Consider the following 22,455-nt stretch of genomic DNA (forward strand, 5'->3'; position numbering starts at 1 on the left):
ACATATGCTAGAGAGGCTGTGGACAAAGGGAAACCTCCGACACTTCTGGTGGGAATGCAGTTTGGTGCAGCCACTGTGGAAACAGTATTGAGTTTCCTCAAAAGACTAGGAATAAAATTGCCATATGACACAGGAATCCCACTCCTGTGCATATATCCTGAAGGAACCCTACTTCAGGATGACAGCTGCACCCCAATATACATAGCAGCACTATTTACAATAGCCAAGACATGGAGATAGCCTAAATGTCCATCAACGGATGACTGGCTAAAGAAGTGGTATATTTATACAATGGAAAACTACTCGGCTATAAAAACTGACAATATAGGGCCATTTGCAGCAACGTGGATGCTCCTGGAGAATGTCATTCTAAGTTAAGTAAGCACCGTAACAAGGAATAAAGAGAAGTTACCTCTAAGTACAGTTATTTTGATTAAAATATACATACAGAAAGCAAGTCACCCCCACGACTGCTGCCAGGAGGAGCATCTGAATGTAATAGCCCAGCCCAAGCAAAGTAGATTCCGACCTTCTCTCCGTAGAATTTCCTGCAGAAAGACAGAAGGTAGTTTCAGAAGACACACATATTCAGTCTGTAGCTTCATCCTCATGTTAATTTCTTTTTTCTTTGTTTTTTGGTGGGGCATAATTAGGTTTATTTATTTGTTTTTTAAATGGAGGCATTGGGGATTGAACCCAGTACCTCATGCATGCTAGGCATTCACTCTACCACTGAGTTATACCCTCCTTCCATCATACTAATTTCTGATTCTAAATCAAGGGGGCTTTAAGTTTAAACCTCTGACTCAATTCACACTTAAAACATATGCGTTTTCACAGCAGCCCCCAAATTCTACCGTGAAATAAGAAGTATTTTACGTATCATAGAAGTACAGATCACTGGTTCACCTGCTGAAGAGAGATAAATGAGAACAGAGCAAAGGAGGGGACGAGGCCGACTCCGGAGCAGATGCAGGGGATCATCACCACTCACTGGACAGTCTGGCACATTCAACAAATCCCACCAAAGATTCTTAACAGGCTTGACACAAGTGGACTTCAACTACTGGCTCAGTCATCTGCGTCTGCCTTATCTCGGGAAATTCCCTGGAGCAAATGCATCGTAAACCACAGATAATAAGGAAATGGCTGATAATGATAACAACTGGGAGTGCAATGTCTCTCTGACAAAATATTTATAAAACTCATGTGGGAACGGGAGAGGGCAGGAGGGATGTGGCTGAGTAAGGAACTGCCCTGTATTCTTTGTATCTAGCACGTCAGCTGTTCCTAGGTTTCAAAAACCCTTCAATGTTACTCAGTTAATCTGGAGTAGACGGAACAGGCCAGGGAGGCAAGATTAGAAGAAAGGAGGCAGGGCACGAAGCGGTGCCAGGCTGGTCCTGAAAGGGAGACAGACACAGACAGGCAGACACAGAGGGCTTAGGGATGAGGCGGAACAATGAGGCGGCGGCTCAGGTGTGTTTGCTGCTGCTGATACTTCCCTCAGCTGGAGCACTGCTGACGTGGCAGTGCTCGGTAAAACCTGTGACTTTCCTCAGCTCTGAGTTCTCTCGGAAGCTTCCGGCTCAGTCTGGAGCTGAGATGAGCTCCGAGGGCTTAGCCTAGGGGGGACTCAGCTCGGAGAACAGCCTGGAGTCCTGAGAAACTTCACGCAGGAACCCCTAGGGCTGGACCAGCGCTCACAGGGCTGCTGTGAGACCAGCTCCATCGTCAGAGACCTGGGCGTGGACCATTCCATGGGGAAAATGGCTGAGCCCGATGCCAAATCAGATAGGAGGGACAAAGTGTGTTCATTCTCATGTGACTGGTCTTTGTGGCCTGGCTCATAGATGGCAGGCTCAGGATGGTGTCTGGCAGAGAAAACCCTGGCAATGGGTTTGAGATGTCTTGGACTCTTTCTTGTTAAGCTTTTTGTAATACATTCTTATCAACTATCCATCCTGAAAATGCCACATTCAAAACTGAAAGAATGTTAGAAGTTGCTTGCTCCAACTGGCCAATGGTAAACACATCCTGCTACAGTTAGAGAGCTGGTCAGGCAGCCTCTGCCTGCATATTTACAATGACGGAGAGTTCATTACTTCCAAAGGTTACATGTCGGCAAGAATGTCAGAAAGAATTTTTGAACCTTAAACAGATGTCTGCCCCCTAGTCCTTGCTGAAAGGCTAGAAATAATGAGGATCCCTTCAAATGTAGTTTTGTCTGATTGTTATCTCTCTCTGTCAAAAACACCCCAATTCTTAACATCAATTTTTCAAAATTCAGCTTTGATTTCTTTTTATCAAACTTATACCATACATTCATTAAAGAGTCAAACAGTTCTCGAACACCGATTGTAAAAAAGAGCAGTTCCCAACAACCGCCCCATTTCCTGGTCAGAAGCAACAATGTTCAGCTCCTACTGCTGACTCTTGGAATAAAAACTCCCTGTCTCTGACTAATATCCTTGTAACACAGCCTACTGACTTTTTCAGCTTTATGTATCACCTATTTAACTTTCTATTTTGGAAAATGAATATTAAGCTCTCTTTCAAACCACATCTCCTCTACACACCCAAACCTTCATTCTTCCAACCTTTTGATACAAATACATTATAATTTTGATCAGCTCAGTATCCTTGCTTTACATTATTAGGACTCTGTACAGACTGTTCACAGCTGTAGCAAGTTGTCTGCTAGGCTTACTTTTTTATTCCCTACTTTGTTTTTCCTGGAGTTAATAATTGTCTTGGTGGTTCATAGCTTAGATTTCTCTGCGCTTAACAATTCAACCACATACCTTCTCCTAATGAATAACTTTCTCAGTACTTTCCAATTCATTGTCTACAAATTTCATCTCCTTGAATAAATCTCTTCAGATCTCCTTCAACCTGGATTAACGACATGCTAGTCTTGTCACAGAGCTCAAGGGGCCACTAGTGGGAAGCAACAAGGGAATACATGGACCAGGAGAAGGGAACAGATCAACATAATTTCCTTTACAAAACATACTTAAAATAGTGGGAAAATTGTTTTCTTTACAAACACAAACACACACACCAACCCCAAAAGCCCATAAAGAATGATTAAATAGCCATCAAACCCATTGCCCTGCCATCAAATTCTGTATAACATAAAACAAAAATAACAGAAGGAATATATCATATAAATATGAATCTCAAGGGGGATGGGGTACACTCAGTGGCAGAGTGTGTGCTCAGCAAGCATAAGGTCCTAGATTCAATCTTCAGTACCTCCATTAGAAAAAAACATTAGAAACAATAGAAAAATGTATCAACTTTAAATATTTACAAATATATAAACTTCCTGTTTTAAAACTGTTCTACAGGATAATCCGGGTTAATGAGAAAGTGCCTCTTCATGACTGTGATCCTTCTGATAATTGTGGGAGGAAATTAGAGTATGACCACATGAAATAAAATCCCTTATGAAATAATGATCCCGGGTGACAATCATTATTGGCTGCTGTCATCACAAAAAAGAGAGTCAACTGGACATTATGTACCTTATGACAGGAGTACAAAACTTCATATAACAAATATTCTTGCACAAAGTTGAACCTCAATCAGATCAACGTTTTAGGGGAGGATCAAATCACTTAGCTAAAGCCAATACATAGGATGGAGAAATAAGTCTAACCACAGGGGAGAATGAAATCAACCAAACAGGAAATAGAGAAATCCCTCAGCAATTTCAAGGAAAATGAGAAACAGGAAAATTATAGATTAGAACCCACTTGAGAGATATGCTAGCTGCAATGTGTGAACTTAGTCTGGATCCTGATTTCAACCCCAAAACTGCTTAAAAGTGTATTTTTGTGACAATCAGGGAATTATTTTGTAACCCTAAAAAAAAAATGAATATTCCAATTGTATTTGAAAGAGACCTTGTCATTTCACTAATGAAAGGTTAAGCTATGTAGGATTGCCTTCAAAATGATCCCGTAGTGGGGGAGGGGAGGAGGTGGAGATGAAAGATGCAACAACAGTGACTCTGAGTTGATAATTCTGGAGCTGGGTGACTGATACAGGCAGGCTGGCTGTGCTGTTCTCTCTACTTCTGTACGTGTTTGAATCTTTCCATAAAATGTGAAACAAACAAAAAAGACTTCAGTGATTTAAAACCCTCACTTGGAAGGTTAAGAGGTTTGCCCAAGTAGGTGGGCATCTGAATGGGGCACTGAGATTAGGAAGATCAGGCACCTGGCTCCAGGCCGACCTGGGGCTACCTTGACCCTTCTCTTCTCCTCACCATCCACAGCCAGCCCATAACTGCATCCTGTCAGCTCCACTCCCCAAACGCATTCTCTCTGGCTCCCACCATCTCTCATCTGGCCCACTCCAAGAGCCTCCGACAAGGCCTCCCTGCTTCCTGGGTCCCTGCAATTCATTCTCCACATTATCTTTGCAAAATGTGAGAGAAAATTACCTTAGTGCTTAAACTATCATGACTGCTTCTCACTGCACTTAGAGTCTACACTACTTTCCGTGCTCCTGATGCCCTTCTAAACCTCGCGTCTCACCACTCTCACCAGCGCTGGCTCCAGTATCTCCTCAAACCTGCTGAGCACATTTGTGCCTCGGGGCAATGGACAAGCTGCCTCTATTCCTGGGGTGACATATCCCAGATCCTCAAAGTCCAGCCTCCTTATCACCATCTCAGCTCACATGTAACCTACTCAAAGATAGCTTTCTTGACTCACTTCCCCCCAAGTCTCCCATCTCAACACTGTATTATTTCCTTCATTTCAATCTGAAATTGTTTCCTTATTAGCCCGATTATTTTTGTTTGCTCAGTTGTCCTTGGCCTCCCTCCTCCCAGCAGCCTTGCACAAACAGCATAAGCTCCCGGGGAGCAGCCAGCGCTGATGCTCTGAGAATACACATGCTGAGCGTGACATTACAGTCACGTGGTGTAGTGAAACGGTGTCGAACAACAGATACAGCTAAGCAGTGAGAATACATCTCTTATTTTATAATTTAAGTGAAACATAACATTTACTCCTGTTTAATGAAGAATTTGGTAGGTCTTTGTTCCCAGTTCCTGGACGGCAACCCCTAAAGCCTTGAAATTTCCCAAGATAGGAGTGTCTTTACTATTCATGGTGGACCCTTGGATGGCTTGTGTTCATGAGATGACTCAGGATGGGGACTGGCCAGCCAGAGACACCAACCATGTGATTAGAGGAGTGGGGCTTTGAGCTTTGTGACAAGTGACTGACCATCAGGAGAGGTAGGGGCTCAAATGTTAGGGCTTTGACTTACAGTTAGTGTTTGGGGTAGCCACGTCAGTAGTGACCCAATAAATCATGTCTTTGTAATAAAGCCTCCAGTAAAAACTTGGGGCAACAAAGCTCAGAGCTCCTGTGAGCTTCCTGGTTGGTAACACTCTTGGAGGACTGTCACACTCAGAAGCCATGAGGGCAACCCTGAGCCCTTCCCACTGGAGTGCTCTCCACAACAGCTCACCTGATGAGATCTAAGGGCTGCTTCTTGTCTATGCTTCGAGGAGGAGCACATTCCCTGTACAGAAGGCCCTGTTCGCTGGGGCAGCTGAGGTCCTCTGATGGAGGCTGAAGTTGCACTGGGAAGCAGAAGCAAACAGGTGAGTGTCACTGTCACCACGTGTTCACATGTTCTGCTAATAAAATGTGGTGCTAACACTTTGTGGTCATTTGTAAATAAGGGGCCCTCCTTTGCCAGAAGGGATGGAGGTACCATATAATTTTTCATAATTCTCACCGAGGATTAATACTAACCCCTTGAGGGTCATTTGCAAACTTGGCTGGAAAGGAACACTTGGATGTTACAGTCCTGGGACAACCGTGGGTACCGGGTGAGGGCCTTGCAGATGCTTAATGTCCTACAACCGGGCCAGTCTTCCACAGCAAAAAAATCTAGGCCACCCAAGTGCCCAAACTGCTTCAGTGGAGGCAGCAGCCCCCTCCTTGGACACCCAGAGGAACCTGGACTCTGGCTGTTTAGGGGCAGGGTCAATTCTAAAACCCAGGCTTTTTTGTCCCCACAATTCAGTAGTTATTCGGTGACAGCACATGGAATATAAACAATAAAGAAACTTGACATGATGTTATATATTTAGCTTACTCAAGAAACAAAATTTAAATCCAGTCATTCTCCTTCCCACCTGACCTACTTTCCTTTCTCCTGTACTAAAACCAGATTATTACCCACCCAGCCTTAGCATGAGTCCTGACTCCACTTACCTCCCTCCCAAACACCACATGAGATGATTCCTCAGCCTGGATGTGGAACCAGCAATTACAACAGTCTTTAGTGGAAAAGAAATGGTTGTGTGCAGATGCCAACTAAACACTGTAGAATCCTGGTGTCCCACATTAGTAATCATGACAGCTGTTTGCAAGTGTCCCCAAAGTTCATTTCAGAGTCTCACTGCTAATTTTGCTGGGATATAAATATAAAACATGTGGACTGCTGGGCTGGACTGCTATGCTGAGTCTCTGATCCAGGAAGCTCAGTGTCTGCTCCCTGCAACCAGCTCCCTGTTCTGTTCATGCATGTGCATCAAGCAGCTGTTTAGTGTCCATTTTAATATCTTAGACAGTGCATTTCAGTATGGTCTTCATCCACAAATACGTGTACCACACAGTAGTAATGATCAATCTCAGTCTTTGCTTTCTTTTGTCTTAGAGAGTCAGATAAACGGATAGCAAGGTAACAATGTCATAGAGCGCTATAATATAGTATTTCCTTTATCTCAATGACAGGATTTATTTAAAGAGCTTAGATATAACATCTTTGCATTTATGGCATCATTTAGCATCTGAAGCTCTTACATTTTACAAACTTCATTTCATGCGAGATGTTGTCAGTTAGAGAAGTGCTCCTGAATTTGAGGGGTTGCTGTCATCTCAGATGGAGTCCCTAAAAAATGTCAAAACTCTGCAGTATTGTCATCATGACAAGAACTCAGACAGATGAAATTTGGAAAGCCCTGTGATTTACTAGTGCACAGACAGAAAATGGTATTTCAGAGGGAAAAAGCCTGAATTACAGAAAATGATAAATGAAATGGTCTAACATGCATTTCCCTTACAAAGAACTAATACTTTTTTGGTTGATAATAACATCTGTCAGTAATTATGAAAAGAGCTGGCAGATGCATAGTACTTACTATTAGCCAGGGCTGTTCTAAAATTCAAGCAGATTCATTAATCCCCATAACATCTCTACGAGGTGGGTACTATTATTATCCCCATTTTATTGATGAGGAACTTGATAAACACAGAGGCTAAATGACTTTTACAAGGTAGACAGCGAGAAACCAGCACAAGTGTTCCACCCTGAGTCTACGCTCTTGGCCAATTCTACCTTTTTTTTTTTTTTTTTGGTGGCAGGGAGATAATAAGGTAATTCTGGTGGGGGGTGGGGAGGTAATTAGGGTTATTTGTCTATTTTAGAGGAGGTGTTGGGGGCTGAACCCAGGACTTTATGCGTGCTAAGCATGCGCCCCATCACTTGAGCTGTACCCTCACCTCTTGAGTCTATGCTCTTAGCTGCTAATCCACACTGCCCCACATGGTAACTCTGGGGGAACTACAGTTCATTCATTCACTCACTTGTTAAACTCAGCCTTCCTGGTGCCTGGGATTCAGCAGTGAACAAGACAACATGGTTCCTGCCCTAAATGGGCTTGTCGACTCCTGACATATTATCTTCATTTTACCCAGGAAGAAACAAGGTCAAGAAGACTCACCTTTTCCTGTTAACACCGGAGGATACATGAAGTGCTTTATTTCATTTCTGCCATTTGACTTACACCATGGGAAGGGAAAGCTGCCTTGCAGATCCCGGAGCTCACAAGCCTGTTAATCCTGAATTTTTTTTAAAACTGTCCCTTACTTGATACTTGATCTGCGAAAGGATGAAGTAAACCTAAATAGATTCTAAGAGAGCGTGTGGTTTATACAGGGTAAATAACCAGCCACTGTTTACTATCCTAGCAGGAATCTGTAGGCATATTTCTTTTCTTTCTCTTTTTTCCTTTTTATGGGCAGCTTTTAAAAACCAAACCAAACCAACAAAACCAAATCACTTATAATTCAACAGCAGGTTCTAAATCACCCCCGACAGCAGCTAAACTCGGTTTAGACTTACAGTGCGGCTCCTGGTGGTTGGATTGATGAATGTATCTCTATCCTGAATATAAAAGTCGTTCACGCAGCTCTTCTCAAATAGGGCAATGAAAAACCCTTGTTCCGGTTGTTGATACTTTCATCCACTTGGAGGACTTTCATAAAACAGCTGAAGGTATCAAAGGCTGAGGACAGGGTTTTCAGATGATTGGGATTCAGAGGCAATTTTATGTACAGTATCTCAGCGTATGTACAGATCACCTCCCACAGGGTGTGTACTTTTACAAATACAAGCTTGTCATCCAAAACCTATATTGGGAGAATGAAAACACAAACCAGGAAACTATTTTCACATTTTTAGTACCCAGATTTTTCTTACATTGCTGGTAGTTAAAGCACTTGTGCAAACACACACAGATATGACACTGGTAAAAGTGAAGATATAATAAAAATAGATTTGCAAACCATCATACATTTTTGCCTTAAAGTTAATTTCTTTGTTGAAATTACTGAATAGTTATTTAAAATCCTTACAATTCATTCATAAAATAACCAATGTTTTAGATGAAGAAAAGTAAACTTGTTAACTTTCAGTCCAAATTAGTAACTAAAAAGAGAAACACGAAAATATTCTTTGCAGGGGCATTGTAATGACAATTTTTTAAATTTCTTAAATCTAGGACTATTTACATATCTGCTCAATATAATGTTAAACAGCCATTAAAAGGGATTTAAAAGAATTATATTTATTGATATGGAATATATAATAAAAGGAAAAAGAAAAAAATGTGAAATAATAATTTTCATTTTTGGAAGAGAAAAATATCTACATTTCAACAAAAAAAATGTTTAGAAGGATTTTAAGATTCTTTATGTATAACTAAGGTACAGATGATTTTTAATTCCACTGTTTTTAATTCCATTGGATTTTAATTCCAATGTTCTTTCATTTTCAATTTTGGGGGGAAATTTTTATAATAAAAAAACTTTAAAATTGTTCTTCCATAAATACATTAATAGATATATTTATGACTACATTCTCTGGCTATTAAAAAAGATCTCCTAGATTTGGATTTGAAACATACATTCCATAATGCAGATTCTGACTCACTCGCCTCCCAGTCCAGAGCGAAGGCACGGCTAGGGTGACATGTTTCATATATCATTCCAGGGAACATGCAGGCTCCCAGCCAACGGCTGCAAAGGGACTGACACTGATCTGCTTGCTCCCAGCTGCAGACCATCACAGATGAGTTTAGATTCATAGGCTCAAGTTTTCTCTGTCAAAAGAAATCAGAAAATGTTAGGCTTTTACTTTCACCAAGGGAAAAAGAAGTTGTTTGATTTTCTTTTATAAAAAAAACAACAAACCAATTTGAACCTGAAGAAAAGACATTTGCTCAAAACACCACAGTAGCAATGAAGGTGCTCTGGCTGGCAGGGACTTGTTGGATTCCTGTGAGTGCTGGACTCCTCACATGGAATTCCCTTGGCACTCCAGAAGGCCTGTGGTTGTCCCCATGGGTTTGTGGCCATATGTGGTGCACAAAAGTCTCTGGCTTTGCCACAATTTCAAAGCCTTTTTTGGCTTATGAAAGGCTTTGCACTCAAATGGAGTTTTCTTGAGTCCACTCACTGATGTCATTCACCAGAGTTATAGTCCAGATCTGACATTCTAGACTCTTAAAATCTTGCAGACATTCAAATGGTTCAGGTTTGGATGTGTATTCACCTCTGCAGGCCTGGGCCAAATTCGATAAAGCCACCCGGACAAGTTCAGCAAAATGCAAAGACATTTTTCTTTCTGCAAGACTGAAATGTCTGTGAAGCTATAAAAACTTCTGCATCTACAAAAATAGGGAACCAACTCATCAATAACATATCTATCCATAATGCATGGACATTTGAAAAAATACTGTATTTACTCCTATTAAATTCTATCCGGCTTTTGCCAAATTGTGTCCTAAACTGTAAGGAAAGTATATAAATGTAGGAATTTTTGACCTTTTAAGAGAAAAAGGAACCCTCCTACTTGGTAGGTGGGAATGTTAATGTTGCAGCCACTATGGAGGACAGTATAGAGTTTCCTTAAAAAACTGAAAATATACTTCCGTGTGATCCATCAATCCCATTCATGGGTATATGTCTGGAGAAAAATATAATTCAAAAAGACACATGCACCCCAGTGTTCACAGCAGCACTATTTACAATAGCTAACACACTGAAACAACCCAAATGTTCACTGGCAGATGACTGGATAAAAAAGTTGTGGTATATTATATATATATATGTATATTTACGTATATACACACACATATATACACATGAACACACACACACAATGGAATACTGCTCAGCCATTAAAAAATTAAATAATGTCTTTTGCAATAACATGGATGGACCTACAGGGTATTATGCTAAGTTAAATATGTCAGAGAAAGAAAAACAAATATTCTATTTATTAACTTATATGTATATCTAAAAAATAAAACAAATTAATTACTATAATAAAACAGAAATAGACTCACAGGTACACAGAACAGACTGGTGGTTACCAATGGGGAGAAGGAGGAGAGGGAGGCAGGAAGGGGGTAAGGGATTGAGAGGTAAAAAGTACTATGTATAAAATAGATAGGTTACAGGGCTGTATCATACAGCACAGGGAAATATAGCCATTATTTTATGGTGACATTAAATGGAATTTAATCTATAAAGATGTTGAGCCTCTGTGTTGTACACCTGAAAATAATATGATGGAAATCAACTACTCAATTATAAAATATTTAATCAAAGTTTTTTTCATATTATTTGCAATAAGTTAGAAGCCAGCACTGTCAATAGAAACATAGTGCAAGTCACAATTTTCCAGTAATCCCATTTAGAAAATAAAAAGGAACAAGTGAAATAATTCCAGTAATAATTATATTTATCCCAAAATATCCAATATACTATCATTTCAAAAGTGTGATTAACACTTTGAAAACTTTTAATAAATATTTTACATTATTATTGTTGTACGAAGTCTTGAAAATCTATTATGTATTTTCCACTTATAGAACATCTCAATTCACTATAGCCACATGTGGCTGGTGGCTACCATACTAGACAGAGCAGATTACACCATTCACACTTCTGATAAATTACCTGCTCTTATTTATTTAAAAAACTTCCAGAAAAGGCTTTAGATATTCCCTATATCTAACAAAGCAACCTTGACGGGTGAGGAATATCTTCATTATAAAGTGAAAAATAAAGGTAAGAGAGCCATGGTTACATGTAAGTTAATGTAACAATTCCTTCTTAATTCATTCAAGACTTTACAATCTTTCTTCATATTCCAAGGATTCACTGTCACTGTGCAATGTTTTTCACTATAATCATCTTTGGAATTGAGAGGCTTCTGATGACCCTGCTTTGTGCATCTGTACATAAAAGAAAATAACAAAACAGAGAAAAAGACCTTATTAAAGATAATTTAGGGGGGTATAGCTCAAGTGAAAGATCATATTCTTAGCATGCACAAGGGCCTGGGTTCAATCCCCAGAACTTCTTATAAAAATAAAATAAATAAAAACCTAATTACCACCCCCTGCAAAAAATTAATTAATTACTTTAATTAAAATAAAAAAAGATAATTTAGTGAAGCCTTATCAGGCTACAAGAGCTACAATGAATGCCCCTCCCCCATTAATTTAGAAGAAGTTTCACAATATTTCCCAACATAAAGGCTAAAATATAATTCAGAACACTTACTGATGGTCAGCATCATTTTAACAAAAATGTAGATAATTACCTCCCTGGTGTCAAAGCTCTGTCAGAGATGGGCACAGAAAATTTAGTAAAAATTATTTTGCAACTACCTTTGAAAGAAATGCTGAGAAATGATCTTTTCTGTTGGAAATTAGCCTGCTTTTACATTCTGCAGAAGGCATAAGTGTTTACAAACCAGGCAGGAACTGGATCATATTTTACACATACTTTAGAAACTGATTTGAATTTTGCTCTCTACCTGCAAGGCTATTTCTTAGGTAATAACATAAGCTGGCCACTATACTAAATTTTGTTTCCCTGTTTGCTTAATCCTCACAACTCTGTAAGCTGCTATTATTACAGCTATATAACAGATATAGAGCTTGAGACAGAAAATAATTTGGGTAACTTGGTAAATGGTGGAGCTGGGTAAGACTGCAGCCAGTCTGACACTGAAGTCCATTCTTCTCACCGATGTCTGATACTGCTGCCTACATTCAGCAATGACCGCTGATTTCATATTTAAGTGTGTCATTTCTAAAAGTGCAAAGCTATATTAGTACTGCTGTGTAAATTATTCTTTTGAGATGTGATTGCCAAAAAACAAAAACAAATAAAATCAGGGTGCCAATGAGGGGAGGGCAAAGTGCATATGGACGGACACAAGGGGACTTTTTGAGGACACAGTTGCACATCTCTAGAAATAGCTAAAATGGCTGACTTGTACAATTATAGTATGTTAATTGTATGGCCTGTAAATTACACCTTAATACAGCTATTAAATTAAGACACTGAGATACCAAATTAAGACTAAAACACATATATATATCACACATAGTACAACAGGCAAATATCATTATTTACTGCACCATTTTCCTTCATGCAGCTTCCTTTCCTCACCTGTTCCTGAAAGGATGATTCATTTTTAAAATAGCCTTTTAATTTATTCAGCAAATAATTTTTGACGGCCTACTATGTACCCAGGACTACTCTAGGCACTTAGAATAGATCAATAAACAAAACAAAAGTCCTGTCCTCATGGAGCTTGGTTGGAGTCTAGCTGGGGTGGGGGGTGGAGATGACAATTCACACAACAGAGCAGCAGAGGAGGTGGCATGTTAGGAAAGAGGAACCATGGAAAAAAGTAAAAAGGGCAAAGTAAAGAGTTGAGGGTATAGGATGAGGGTGATGTTGTATTAAATACGAGAGCAGGGCAAACTTTGAACTGAGGTTAGAACTAAGACTAGGAGGTGAGAAGTCCCAGGTGGACGGAATAACAATCACCAAGGCCAGCGTGACCTCGCATGTTCCAGAATGGGGGCACGGCTGGAGCTGCGGAGAAGGGTCAGTGCAGATCCTGTATGGCCTTGGAGGACATTGTAAGGACTGTGGCTTTTACCCGGAGTGAAATGGGGAGGCACTGCAGAAGGACGACACAATCTAACTTAGGTTTTCAAGGCTCACTTGACTGCCGGGTGAGAATAGTGCAAAACGGGTCAGAGATGAAAGGTGGGAAGCTACTGAGAAGGGCTATGCAGGAGGAGAGGACAGTGGCTCAGGGCAGGGAAGCAGCAGTGGAAGCAGGAGCCATGGTGGGAAGTGGCTGGGCTCTGGATATGTTTTAAAGGCAGTGTCAAACCAGATCTATTGACAGAATTCATGTGGTATGTCAGTGAAAGTCAGAATAACTCCAAGATTTTTGACCCAAGCAGCTGGAAGGATTAAGTTTCCACTAACTGAATGGGGGAGGCTGCATAAAGAACCAGTTTGGGGGGTAGGAGGACCAAGAGCTCAGTTTTCACACATGTTGGTTTTAAGATGTCAGAGTTCCAAGTGAAGATGCCAAATCAGCAGAATATTATAAGAGTCCAGAGTTGGAGAGAAAAAGTCTAACGGGAGACAGAACTGTGGGAATCATGGGTCACACAGGTGGTACAGGAAGACATGAAAGCCAGGTACTCAAACATTAAGATACTCTGGCATTAACCATAGAAGTTATCCTTGAGGGCCTGCCTAATAGGTGAGGATATCAGTCCTATTTCCCGATCACTCGAGTTTTAAAAAGGAACTTACAAATGAATTCGTGCAAGACACTGCCTCCAGTGGGTGGGATCAGAGCTGGAGTGGGAGAATGGGATGGTGCACGCTACTCCCTACGGCAGTTTGTGTGTGTGTGTGTGTGTGTGTGTGTGTGTGTGTGTGTGTGTGTACGCATGTTTGTGTGAGCAGGGGGATGAGTTACACCTGTCTTAAGAAAAAGAGCTAGAAATTCTAGAAGCCGAAAGATGAAAGAACATCCAGATCTGGTAGAGGGAACAGGGGAAACACTGTGTACTGTAAGACATATCCTCATAATGCCATTTCCCACCATTCTTTCATCAGGAACACAGTTGGAAACTGGGGAATTATGTAGATACGTGTGATGTACACAAATTTTCTGACTATGTAACACTAAATATCTACATATGTAGCAAGTTAATGATATTTATATCTGCTTCAAGTTTAATAACAAGTTCACAACAGAGGGAAAATAAAATATTGAGGACTGGTAGAAGTATCATAGAAGGCATTTCAATGCTCAGAATGGAAGCAAAAGCGGCTTCACCCCACAAAGAATGTCATTAAGAGTCAAGAATGTTTATATTTGCTTAAGAAATTGAGAGTTACAACTTCCTGCTTTAAAGAGTTAACTTTAAGACAGATACCATACTATAAGCAACATCTATACTGGTGCTTTCTTAAAGCTATTTTTAGTTCCTGCTTGTTCTGATGTACTCCAGAAACTCTGCAAAGAAAACCTTCTATTCAAAGGCTTAAAAGAATAAAAAAAGAAATAACACCGCATTCTTTTAAGTGTTCTCTGTACTGAAAGTCATTTGCAAATGCAGCACCCTGCCACATATCTACATTTTTAACAATAAAGACTTTTGTGCAATTTTTCAATTGCTATGTGGCTTTGCGTCAATCTCTCACTCAGAAGCAGAATGGAGTACCAGAAAATGACACATCATGTCTAAAACTACAGATGTGGAATATGAACATACACCAGGAAACAGCTAAGTGGGAGGGTAAGGTTTACCTTTTAAGTTACAGTAAGTGCAGTTACACCTTCTCCCTGCTTCCCCTGTGAAGTGAAGAGCTAGTCTTTTCCAGAAAAGCTCTCATTCTGAGTACTGTCTTCTTTAAAATATTTGGAGATTCTTTTTTAAGGTTCTTTCACTCTTAAGTCTTTCCCCAACTCTACATCCCATAACAAGTGTTAAAATTATCTAATAGCCTATTGTTACAGAGCTTACTCTACAAAAGCTGAGGTTTCCCAGGGCTTGGATCCCACAACTCTGCTACCAGATAATCCTAAAGCCTTCCTTCCATAACTGACTCTTCTACCAATTCCCAGCTGCGGGCAAATTCGGCTTCTCAGCCCAGTTAACTTTCTAACTCTGCCTACGAACACTCTACTGCCAGTAAGGGAAATCTAAGGGAGCCAACAAAGCCCCTAGTGAGGGTTGCCTCCTTCAAACAATCAAGAGGCCATCACCAAGCAAATATTTAAACCTACTGCAAAACTTCTGAAGACATCTTACAAACAATATAGTTTATATAGATTCATACTATTTGCTCTGGAATAGTGATTTCCAATGGAGGGAACAAAGGACCACATGACCCAAGCAATTATTTAAAACGGAACATAACTATCCCTCTTCACATGAGGATTCAGCCAAGCCTGTCTTATAGGTCTAGGTGTAACAGAATGGCAGCACCTCTAGCAGTAGGGTGAAAAGCAGCGAGGTAGACTTTTAGTGAAAGGGAGTGATGTAATAGGACCCACCTCCCACTTACCTCCCACCACAGGACAATCATCTCAGATCGAGAACAAACACTTTGGGAAACAGAGGTTGTTTATGTTTTTATGGTTTTCTGGTGGAAATAATGCCCTGAGTCACGTGAAGTTGTGGCTGCAAAATTGAACAGGAGACCAGACATTTTCACATTCAGGACACAAATAATCAGCCCCCGAGTGGTCACCATATCTGCTCTCCCCTTTGCCTGTTCACCCCAAAAGCTGCAGGACTCTCCTGCTTGCAGTGACACCCACCATTTCTCACAAATTCCTGCCAAGTTCACGTCAGCAGCTGGTGGTGTCAAAGTCACCATTTGTACTGCTCTGAAGTCTCTCCATTACTTTATATCCTTCTATTTTCTCTGTTGTCTTCCTAGCTACACTTGCATTCAGAAGCTGGTTAACGCACTAACATTGACTCTGTAATCAGTCCAGGATATAGGAAGCAGAGATTCAACTGTAACCAATCCCAGAATACTTGTCATGCCACTCTAGTGTCCCAACAAAATACTCTGGCATCCCTCATCTCACCCAAAGAACCACCGCATTACTTAGAGGTTGTAAAAGTAGAGGGTTTCTCTACTGGGAAACACTGGCTTGTGGTAGAGTCTTGATTTCAGTTTTTGCAACTAGTTACAGGCAAAAAGACATGGCCCACAAATTTTATTCAAGCGTTTGGAATTTAAACTTTTATTAGATACAGAGCCGGCGGACTAACCGTAATCTATGAACATATGGTCATATTATAAAATAATGTCCATGTCTGCCTTACAGCCATGTAAGAACTTGAATTACACCTGCATCCTGTAGGCCTTTAGAATTGGATGTGAAGCATCCTGTGTTAAATACCTCCTATCCAGTCACAGAACACCTTAAAGACAACATCACATTAATGCCACTGAATACATTAGTATAGAACTTGTATGGTTAAGTTACATCTCCAATTTCCCAGAGCTGGAAAGCAGATGCCTAGAAAGGCTGGAAAAGCCCAACTACCAAAACAGCTCAAAAGTTGAAGCAGACTCCTGCACCTCCCAGGGCGGAAGGCAGAGGGTGGAGGGGGCATTGCCAAACACACTGTCCTCCCCCAGGACGTGGCATGTGGGGAAGCAGGCAGGAGTGGGTGGCTGGGACTCAGAGGTGGAGAGGTGATGAAAGCAGGAGTGGAACTGCTCTGGTCCTAGAACAACAGGGCTGTAAAAAGCTCGGCTTCAGTTCAACCCGCTTCCTCTCCCACTTCCCCTCCCACCTACATGACAAACAGAGCACAGTCAGGCACTTTCTGCCCATGACGGTGACTACTAGCAGGAAAGGGACCAGGATAAAAGCATGTCCTACAAAAGATCAGTCTGATTTTAAAGACTTTGTTATAATCAATGAACAGCAGTGTCAGAGTGGGACACTTGTGAGGCGCTCAAATAGGGAGGAAGAGGCTGAGGATCCATTTCCAGCACTTCCATGTCTTTCATCACTCCTATTTCTGACCTTTCCTTTGCCACGTTTTGTAGCACTGCCATCACTGGCAGGTAAAGGGGCAGCAATGAGACTTGGCCGTTTGGCTGATGGGGCTACATTTCCCAGCACTGGAATGAAAAGGCACTGGAAGAGGAGCAGCTGGAAGATGTGAACCGCTGTCCTGGCCTGTGCCAAACACTAACCAGGTGACATTGGGTTAGGCTGTTAGTCTCTCTGGGCTTCCGGCTGTTTATTTATAAAAGAAGGTTTTGTCATTCCACAAATATATCCAATATGAAATGTAACGTGAAAGTCAAACATAATGACATCTCACCTGCTTGCCTCAGGGAACTGTACAAGCACTGAACACTATGTGAATGTAAACACAGAGTTAAGGAAACTGTTGAGGTAAAGCGCTAAACTGAACATGGAGATAAAGTTTTATGGATTTTCTTGGCTTTCTTTTTTAATTGCAACACTGAATTAATAGTTATTAGCTATACTCCACACCACCACCCCTGCGAATAAATAAAGTAGGTTAGCACTGCCTGGATGCCTGCTATTGCCCGATGCTAAGCTGGGTGAGGGTATAAAGGAGGCTGAACAAAGGAGTCTTCTCCAGTTACCAGCTAAGTGAGGAGACACATTGGAAACCAACCGGTAATGGTACCAAGTCAGTACTCAAAGCCTAGATTACAGGCTACTGATCATGAACAGTGCAGAAATACAAAGAGGAGCTAGAAGTATTTGGAGTAAATAGGGAAGACTCAATGAAGGGGATGGGGCTCCAACTAGTTCTCAGGGCAATTCTAAGCTGTTTTAACTGAGGACTGGATAGGAAAACGCTGGTGACTCCTGGTTTTTAATAAGGCACAGGTTACCCTAGGAGGCTAAGTCACATAATGATTGGAACATATAAGGTAAAGCCAAAGTGATTAAGTGTCGAGACTACCTGGCTGAGATCTGGTTGTGGTAAGTCTTTGACTTGACTCTAGATGTTGGAGGGTCAAAACTGAAGGTTGACTGAAAAGGGGGGAGAGAATATCCAAGAATTCAACAGAAGGAAAAATTCATGTATCAGGGATGAACGCTCTTCATCAGAGTATCAGCAATCAGAATAGACATTTGAAACCATAAACATACAGTTCCAGAAGCCAAGAATATGTGGAGGGTGGTGAGGGAAATATAAATCAAAGACCATTCCAAGCCTTTGGGTATTCAAGACCAGAAGAATGATTATGCCACTGAATAAATGGATACGCTGCAAGAAAAATGATTATGAAATCAGCTTTAGACATGTTGAATCTGACATATGAGCTAAGAGTAGGTGTTCTCTAAGAAGCTCAAAATTCAAAACTGAAGCACAGATCTAGAGTACAGGCTTAAGATGCAGATGGACAAGACATGATAAATCTCCTAAAAGAAAACATACGCAAAACATTATCTGACATAAATCTTAGCAATGTTCTCCTAGGGCAATCTACCCAGGCAATGGAAATAAGAGAAAAAAAACAAAAGGGACGTAATTAAACTCATAAATTTCTTCACAGCATAGGCAACCATAAGTAAAACAAAAGGAAACAACAACCTACGAATGGGAGAAAATATTTGCAAATGATACGACTAACAAAAAAGCCTTAATTTTCAGAATATATAAACAGCTCATACAACTTAAAAACAAAAAAACAAACAACTCAATCCAAACATAGGCAGAAGACCTAAACAAGCATTTCTCCAATGAAGACACAAATGGCCAATAGGCACATGAAAAAATGCTCGATATCACTAACAAACAGAGAGATTCAAATCAAAACTACAATGAGGTATCACCTCACAGCAGTCAGAATGGCCATCGCTCAGAAGTTCATGAATGATAAATGCTAGAGAGGCTGTAGAGGGAAGGGTACCCTCTTACACTGCTGGTGGGAATCCAGTTTGGTGTAGTCATTATGGAAAGCATGGAAATCCCTCAAAAAACTAAAAGTATACTTACCCTATGACCCAGCAATCCCACATCTGGGTATATAACTGGAAAGAACTCCAATGTGAAAAGATACCTGCACCCCAGTATTCATAGCATCACTGTATACAATAGCCGAGACATGGAGGCAAGCTAAATGTAGCAACAGATGACTGGATAAAGAAGTTGTGGCATATTTCTAGACTGGAATATTACTCTACCATGAATAGGACAAAATAAAACCATTTGCAGCAACATGGGTAGAGCTAGAGATCTTCATTCTAAGTGAAAGCAGCCAGAAACAGAAAAATACCAAATGATATCACTCATATGTGCAATCTAAAAAAAGAGAGAAAAAGACACTGTGAACTCATCTACAAAACAGAAACAGACTTGCAGACTTAGTAAATCTTAAGGTTACCAGGGAAAAGGGATGGCAAGGGATATATTTGGGAGTTTGAAATTTACAAATGTTAGCCACTATATATAAAAATAGATTTTAAATAAAGTTTCTTCTGTATAGCAGAGAAACCTATGTTCATTATCCAGCAATAACCTATAATGAAAAAGCCTATACAGCCACCAACTGAGGAAGCAAGTGAAGAAAGGAGAGTTAGTTATGTTGGGCTAGAGCCCACTTCCAAAATCCTTGTCAGCCACTGAGGCTGCCCCGAGGGCACTAAGCACTCCTCCCAGGGACAGATTGACATGACATGTGTCCTGTGAACCTGGGGCAGCAGAGGCCGTCCACAGATCTGACCCTGGGGGAGATGGGAGCAAGTCCACCTGATCCCCCTGGGGCAGCACCCCTCCCCGCAGACCCCACCTCCTGACTGCACCGCTCCTGCCTCTCAGGAACCCACTGACTTGAAAACAAGTGATCCACGAACCTGGGGCAGCGGCAGGGAGATGGGCAGCGACCTGGCAGGCTGGTCGACTTGCCCCCTTCTCTCCCACGGCCTGTCCAGGGCTCGGCTTCTGCTGTTCCAGGCACGGTCCGCAGGTCAGCCTGCTTCTGGAAGGAGGGCGCTGTGTGGTCGAAGGCAGTGGCGGGTTATGGGGTCTGCCCATGGGAGCCCGTGGATTGGCTTCAAACTCCCCAGCGCATGGCCTGAGTTTGGCCTCTGCTGCCCCAGATTCGTGGAACTCAGGTTACAGGCCAGCCTGCTCCTGGAAGGCAGGTGCTGTGCTGTCAGGGAATGGCGGCTGCTGCGATGGCGGGACTGGGGCTGCCCTGTGAAAGCGCGGGGTTTGCGACCATTTCCCGCTGTTGCTGCAGCCATCCCAGCACACTGATCGCACCGCGCCCACCTCCCAGGAGCAGCCTGACCTGTAACCTGAGTCACAAGAACCTGGGGATTTAGAGGCCGCCCCCAAGGTCAGGCCGCGGGGAAGATGGGAGCAAATCCAGGGGGTCTCATGGGGCAGACCCCATTGCATCCGAGGCCCCGCGACCGCACAGCACCCGCCTCCCGGGAGCAGGTCATGGTCTGAGGGCCAGTCAGAGATGCTCCGGAGCCGTCCGGTGCCCTCCCACCTCCCGGGGCTGTACCTGCTCTCCTAAACCCGGGTATAAGCGGCGGCAAAAACGCGGGGTTCAGGAACTACTAATAGCGGGGTTACCACTAACCACAGCGGCGGCTGGGACCCGCCTCAGGGTCCTAACGGGACGCGCGGCCGTGACCTCACCTCCGCACCCCTCTCTGTGCGCCTCCTCAGTCGCACAGCCCAGGCGTCACCCGCCGGCTTCCAGCAGCGCGCCCCCACCAGCGCCCCCTTAACTGCACGGCAGCGGCAGCCGAACCAACGGCAAGCGGCGGCCCAGACCCCAGGCCATGTTCCTCTTCAAGGAGCTGGTCCAGGAGCAACCGGCTGCCGCCAACTTCCACGCGTTCTGGGTGGGTTCCGGCGTCCGCGCATCTGTGCGTCTGCGCGTGCGCGCGCCTCCTCCTCCCGCCTGCAGCGCAAACTGCTCGGGTGGGTCTCCTGCTTTACCGGACCAGGCCACTGGGGCCGGGAGGAGCCAGGTGGGGCCCCTCCTGCTCGTCCCGCCGGGTCTCCATCCCCAGAGCCTTCACCCCGCCACCGACTGGGTCCTGGCACTGAAATAGAACCACGACTGCCCTGAGCCAGGCCACACACCGCCAGCCCCACTTCCCTTGCTCACCTTCCCCTCCCTGTTACTACCCTCCCACCCCTGGCCAGGCCCAGTCTCCCACCAGACCTTGAAGACAGGGCTCCTTCTCCTCACACCGAGGTCCCTGCCCTGACACTCCAACCTGCTGGTCCTAAACTATGGCCCCTACACCCACAAGCTTACCCCTCATGCCTCACCACAGGACGCCCAACATCCTGAAATTGTCCCCCTCACCTCTCAGCCAGGTCAGTTCCATTCTAAGCGGGCCCCAAACCCCACAACCTGTACCCCCTCACCATGGGATTCCCTTCACTCTGAGCGCACCCCTAACCTGAGCTCACTCCCTCACCCCTCACCCTGTGGTTGGGGTGGGGAAATCGAGGCTCCAGGAATGATGACTACTGCCACCAGTGGGGGATCCAGCCTAGTGTGAACCTTCATAGTTAATGTCTGAGGCTACAGGGCGAGGCAGGCTGGGCTGAAGGCGGTTCCAATTCCTGCCCTGGCACCCTGATCCCCGCACTCTGTGTCTCATCTGACCCGATGGGTCAAGGTGATCCCAGGCTGCCAGCCACTGGACTGTGGGCCTTGGGTGGTTGATGGTCCTGGTGGTGGTCTGGACCCCTAAGGCGGAGGCACTGGGCATGCAGACCTTTGAGGTGGGGGAGTTCAGAGGGTGAACTTGAGCCCAGGGGTAGACAGCAGATGGTGGGCTGTGTGCATGGGGCTGTGTGTGTGGCCTGGCCTCAGCCCAGGTGGGTGCAGGGATATTGTTCATTCACACCAGGCCAGAGGGAAGAGGGACGGGAGATTTTAAAGTGTCAAAGTTAGGAAGCTAATGCTGGAGAGAAAAGTAGGAAGGTGAACTGGCCTGGCCACCATGGAGCCTGCCACGACGCAGGTCCCTTGCATCAGGGGAGACTGGCAGTTGACTGGCCAATGGGACATCCCCTGCTGTGGTATAGTTTACAGGCAATTGAAGGGATTTTGACAGGTAATTTTAATCCAATAATTGTCACTTTCTCTGCGGGAGATCAGGTCCAAAGTCATGGTGAATCTGGCAGGGTTCCTGCCTGAACTCCATCCTGGGACAGTAGAGGACCCACCCAGGAATCATACTCTTAGTTCTCACCCAAAGGCACTGTAATAAAGAAGAACAAATCTGACTCCATAT

At 43.1% G+C, this 22,455-nt stretch overlaps 1 long non-coding RNA gene across 1 annotated transcript; it reads right to left on the reverse strand.

Annotated features, from left to right (window-relative positions):
- Positions 1–335: 335 nt before the first annotated feature.
- Positions 336–20,368, reverse strand: LOC141573853 (uncharacterized). The gene is made up of 5 exons (XR_012500181.1): positions 20,035–20,368; positions 9,250–9,418; positions 8,161–8,447; positions 5,494–5,608; positions 336–548 (listed from the first exon to the last, which is right to left on the reverse strand). It is a non-coding gene; the product is annotated as an uncharacterized LOC141573853 (long non-coding RNA).
- Between the last annotated feature and the right edge of the window lie 2,087 nt (positions 20,369–22,455).

This window comes from Camelus bactrianus, chromosome 18 (genome assembly GCF_048773025.1).
Source record: "Camelus bactrianus isolate YW-2024 breed Bactrian camel chromosome 18, ASM4877302v1, whole genome shotgun sequence".
NCBI classification, from domain to species: domain Eukaryota; kingdom Metazoa; phylum Chordata; class Mammalia; order Artiodactyla; family Camelidae; genus Camelus; species Camelus bactrianus.